The following is a 6,000-nucleotide window of genomic DNA, read 5'->3' on the forward strand; positions in this document are numbered from 1 at the left end:
CCCTTACCTCCTTTTCTCTCCTGTGAAGTCTCCTTTCTTATTCTTTCTCCCTCTCTCATGCTTCATTCTCTGCATCCCAACTTTCTTGGACAACCTCTCCGTACTTGGCCTCCAGACACTTCCTTCTGTTTTGATTTTTTTCTTTCCTTTCTGACTTCAGGATGCCTTCTGTTCTAACATCCCTCCTTTCCCCGCCACTCACCGGCTCACGGTTTGGTACCCAAGCTGTTTTCTGTTCACTGGCAGCTAGCCTCGAATTCCATTCTGCCACAGGATTTAGCTCTAAGTCAGGCAGTAAATGGGCTCTTTACAAATCTAGCTTAAAGAACGCTCTCCGTGAGCTGCCTTCCTGGGGACATATTTTCAAGGGTGTTAGCAACTAGGGTGTACGCACTTGCTTGTACGACAGCAGACCAGTTGCTGTTTCTGTCGCCTGAGAGACCCACGTTAGGGCTCCAATTAACTAGCAAGTGTAAACCACGGGAACCAAGAGACTTTCTGCAGACTTTTTTTTTTTTCTCTTCTCTGTTTGTATTATTGTAGCGAGTAGGGCGTGAGGTGCACAGGTCTGAGTGTCAGCACGGTGGAGGCAGCAGGAAAAGAATGAGTTGACGGTAAGAAAAAAATAAGAAAAAAAAGGTCATGAAGAACCTAGGGGTAAGATGGGAATAAAGGCACAGACCTACTAGAGAATGGACTTGAGGATGTGGGGAGGGGGAAGGGTAAGCTGGGACAAAGTGAGAGAGTGGCATGGACATATATACACTACCAAACATAAAATAGATAGCTCATGGGAAGCAGCCGCATAGCACAGGGAGATCAGCTCGGTGCTCTGTGACCACCTAGAGGGGTGGGATAGGGAGGGTGGGAGGGAGACGCAAGAGGGAAGAGATATGGGAACATATGTATATGTATAGCTGATTCACTTTGTTATAAAGCAGAAACTAACACACCATTGTAAAGCAATTATACTCCAATAAAGATGTTAAAATAAAAAAGAATGAGTTGACGGGTCAGGTAGGATGCTGGAGGATGGGGAAGACGGACGTCACTGATTGTGACTTCAGACCTCAACCTGGATGACTCAGTCATTTTCTTCCATTCTTACCTACGTGATATTTTATGTCCTATCCCTTTCTTATTGGGTCTAGTGGGGACCATGGATATTTGGATCCTAAGGCACTCTTTTTAAAGGGCTCATCTTGACACACAGACTGTCGACTGGCCTTATTTATGCATTAAATCTCTGAACAACTTTGAAACCCTACACTAAACAGAGCATTTGACTTCCAGGTTGGGTCGCTAAGTAGGAGGCGTCACCATGGCAGAAATCCATGGCGATGCAAGACTCCAGTGTCTAGAGAAGACACGCCAGCCTAACTCATTTTGTTTTGAGAGAGCACAGTTTCCATGGTGATTAAGGTCTTGCACCCCATGGGGAAACAAGGAACTATGGCAGAATATGTAAAACTCCATTCTCCTGTCCCTCCTTGGACGCCGATGAGGAGAGACAGGGCCAAGACACAAACAAGAGGGCACGGTGTATGGTGAGAAACAAGAGGGCCCGGTGAGATGTGGTGAAAAAACTACATCAATAACAGAGGAACTGGGGTGCACACCATCCCTTCATTATCATAGCGCAAAACAGTCAAGCTCCATCATAAAAACTAAGATCATTCATGGAAAGGAAACATCTCCTCTGGGGACTTTTGGGTGCCGTCTTTCACTGGCCCCAGGGAACTACTGGGTCGGCCACAAATTTTGTTCGGGTTTTTCTGTAAGACAGTATGGAAAAGCCCGAACGAACTTTTTGGCCAGCCCAATATTTAACTTCAAGTTAATTTAAATTAAAAATGTAGTTCTTTAATTGCACCAGCCACATTTCAAGTGCAAATAGCCGCGCTGGGCCAATGCCTGTCATATTGGACAGAGCAGATACAGAATATCTTTATCAGCACAGCAAGTCCTATGGGACGGTGCCGCTCTCGTGTACTCTGATCCAATGGCGTGCTCTGACCTGTAGCTCATCGGGTAACCATTCTTAAGCCAAAAGAAAGCTATGTGTGAGAGGGAAAAAGCATCTGCTACACGTAGCACAGCCTGAAAGGCTCCAATGAAAGCACTGAGAAATTGCGGGGACACACACTGGGAGGATGCAGAGATGGGAATACTTCCTCCCAAAATGGATAGCTCCTTCTCTTCTGCCCGAGGGTCCAACTGGGAGCAAAGAGGTGAGGAGCAATTCCTCATATAAATGAAGTGGGAAGGGAGGGCTAGCCCAGCACTGAAGGCCTCGGAAGCCAAGAGCGCCAATGTGATTAAATAATTGAACTGTCTCACCCTGCCCAGTCAAGCTAGATTCCAACGAGGGTAATTAATCTTCATAGTGCCTGCTATTCCCAGCCCTGTGCATACCTCTGCTCTTGTTCAAAGTCAAGTTTCCCAACCTGCCTGTTTCTTACAAAGAAGAAAACGGAGGAAGAAGTGAAATAGACTTCCTTATAGGAGGACATAAACAGAAAATTACCTTCAAACCTAGTCTTTATGAATCCCCCTCCAAAAATGGTGGAATTCACACCGTAAGTGTATGTAACGTTATAAGCAAATTTCAGAGAAACAAAGATGTTTGGGGTTTATAGTTATTCTTGGAGGATGAATTTCAGAACTTTCTTTCAAGAAACCCTCAGCCCTTGGAATTCCATAAGCCCAGAAACAAAACAAAGGCTGGAACAGGGAAGGAAGATGAGGCAGGTGCCAAGGTTGGCCTCAGTACCCGAGAGAACCATTGCTCAAGAGCAAAGCCAGAAGGTGGGGAGGGGCCGTCATGGCACATGTGTTTAAATTCATTCATTCACTCAACAAATTCATTGAGTGCCTTCCACGCCAGGCATATTCTAAGAACTTGGGACACAATCCCCGTACTGGTGGAACTTACATTCCTAAAGCGGATGGTTAAATTGTTTTGAATCCACCCACACTTTATCCAGTAATAATATGAGTCAATTTAAAAGACGCAACATTTGAGCATCTATTTATTTTGTATCACTCCCTATAAAGTGATGGCTTGACTCCTATAAAGGTGTGTTTGTGTGGGTGCATGAAAGTAACTGTGACCCCCAGGAACTTCCCAGAATCATGCAAATTGTGAGTCTGACTTCACACCAAGAAGGAGAAAGGACAAAGCTTTGCAGTCAGCTCTATACACATCTACCAGCTCCACAAAATGACCAGCAATGCCAAGACACAGCCAGCTGCCAGGTCTGTCTCTTCCTGGCGGGAAGTAGGTAGGCGAGTAGCTGCTTTCCACAAGACAAGGACAGTGAGAAAAGATGGGAGAGCCAAACACAAAGTGAGAAAAGGAAAAATAATCGTACTGCATTTTCCACCACCCCTAAGTATGTATTAATGAACCGATAAGGTATGCCCTGAAGAGTCTTAATACTACAATATTAAACTCTGTACACCAAGAAAAGCAAAGATGGTACATTATAACAAAGAGAGTTTGGGTTCTGTGTTGTTGGTTTTCTGGTTCTCGCTGATGTTCTGGTTTTTAGCTTCGCTCACTTAGATGTATTTTCCTTTAAAGGGCTGCTGGCCACAGAGACCATTTTCCAACCGAAGTGCAATGCTGCCCCCTGGTGATAGAACAACGTAAGAGCACCTGTAGAAATCAAGAATCTCCAAGGCAAACTTCCCTACAGTTTTGCCTAGATTTCATTTTGCTATCTTTTCCTCCTCCAAAGTGCAAATAGTTCATCCTTAAAGATTCTCTGCACAGAGATATTTTCTGGCTCAGCCTGGTTCACACCAGTAATCAACATAGCGTTTTATTCTAAAACATGAACTGTGTGGTGATTACAAAACAAGCAGTGGTGAGGAGAGGATTTCTCTCCCTTTTTGCTTATAAATTATGTGATCTCCCCAGAGAAAGCTCAGAAATCAGGCCTATTTCATATAACCTTTAGAATCCTGATTGGAATTCTCACTGGTAAGACATTTACTGAGAACTCAAGCTCAACGAAATCAATGCCTGGGTCTGATAGACATTCAGCTCCCAGACAAATGTATTTGATTTCAGATCATCCTTCAATCTTTGCAGCGGGAGTAAACCTGAGACCGAAAACTCTGTAAACAATGCAGGTGATACACTGAACTATCAGAAGCCGCCTTCCTGTGTTACATGAAAATACAACTGCTATCTTAGAGAAAATTATGTCATATGAAAACATGTGAGGAGGGGTTGAGTGGAGAACTCCTCCCTCCATGATTAGCCAAGGTCAAGTATTATATGATCTCCTTTTTCCTCAAACCATGACTCCAACCACCTGCATCAAAATAATCTGGGAGTTTGATAAAAATGCAAACTTGGGGGCCCAATCAAGCTCTATTAAATCTGAAACTCTGGGTATAGGATCTAGAAGCTTCTTGGTAAAATGTGCATACTAAACTTTGAGAACCAATGAGTAAAATTTAATAAAAAATTTTTAATTTCCATTAAGAAAATGTTCCTATTCAGGAATTCTCAAACATTATAAAGCTACAGAATAACCAAAAAAATAAAATAAAATGATACCTATCAATTAACACATTTCCTTGATTTTCTACAAAATTGAACGGTATCACTTGGCCACGCAAGGCACTCTCCAACCAGTAGACAATGATAACAGCCAACCCAAATCACAAATACCATTTGGTCGTTGCTGGTGATCATTTCTAACTGTACTTCTTACCCTAAAGCCATTCTTTCAAAAAGGCCCATCAGGAAGTCACATGAAATGATTCATTAGGCAGAAACATTCACTAAATCAGAAGATAAGACAGCCTTGAGTACCACACAGCTCTCTGCCCTCATAGAGAAAGACCTGACAGAACCAAACAAAAAAGAAAAGGAAACAAAAAAAAAATATATATATATATATATCCAAGCAACTAGCACTCCCTATTTTTCACCCCTTCTGAACTGCATGGCTGGCCTTGGTGCTACCTCCTGCTTCCCTCCCTTCCCCCTGAGCCACAGTTCTCGGCCTCTCTCGGTCATCATTTCGTGGCCACTTGTCACTGGGTCCGTTTCCAGGGCTTGGTGAAAATGGAGTGTGCTCTGGTCCTGCCAAGCCCGGGCTGAGATGCCAGCCCAGTCAGACTATCTCCTTGCAGGCTGTAGCGCTTGGACGGGTGCCAGTACCAATGGGTTGTATTTCGTGTTCCCCTTGATTGCCTGATGAGCCACAGAAGGGGACAGCGAGAGGTGGAAAAGAGCTGTGTCTTTGCCTCAGGGAACCTGTGTGGGGCTTAAAGAGGGTCTAGCAGCTCTGTGGACCATCCCCTCAGCCAGCCCTCAGCCACCAGCAGAAAGAGCCAGGTCCCCCAAGTTTCACAGCTCGTGTGTGGGGAGGGCAGCGCCTCAGCTCCACCAGGCTGGGGTCGCCAAAGAAGCCAGTCATGAAAAGGAATCTCCCTCACACTCACACCACAGGGAGAGCAGCCTGATGGGGAAATCTAGAAAGACCCACAGTGGTCAAGCTGATGTGCAAGAGCAACAGCTGCAGGGGAAGTTCTAAAAGCATGAATGACATTAAGAAAAGAGCCTTGGGCTTCCCTGGTGGCGCAGTGGTTAAGAATCTGCCTGCCAATGCAGGGGACATGGGTTCGAGCCCTGGGCCGGGAAGATCCCACATGCCGCGGAGCAACTAAGCCCGTGCGCCACAACTACTGAGCCTGCACTCTAGAGTCCACAAGCCACAGCTACTGAGCCCTCATGCCACAACTACTGAAGCCCGCGTGCCTAGAGCCCGCGCTCTGCAACAAGAGAAGACACCGCAGTGAGAAACCCGCACACCGCAACGAAGAGTAGCCCCCGCTTGCCGCAACTAGAGAAAGCCCACGTGCAGCAACAAAGACCCAATGCAGCCAAAAACAAATAAATTAAATAAATTTTTTTTTTAAAAAAGAGCCTTTTGGAGGATGTGGAGAAAAGGGAACCATCCTACACTGTTGGTAGGG

The sequence above is a fragment of the Balaenoptera acutorostrata genome, chromosome 5 (genome assembly GCF_949987535.1).
Source record: "Balaenoptera acutorostrata chromosome 5, mBalAcu1.1, whole genome shotgun sequence".
Taxonomy (NCBI): domain Eukaryota; kingdom Metazoa; phylum Chordata; class Mammalia; order Artiodactyla; family Balaenopteridae; genus Balaenoptera; species Balaenoptera acutorostrata.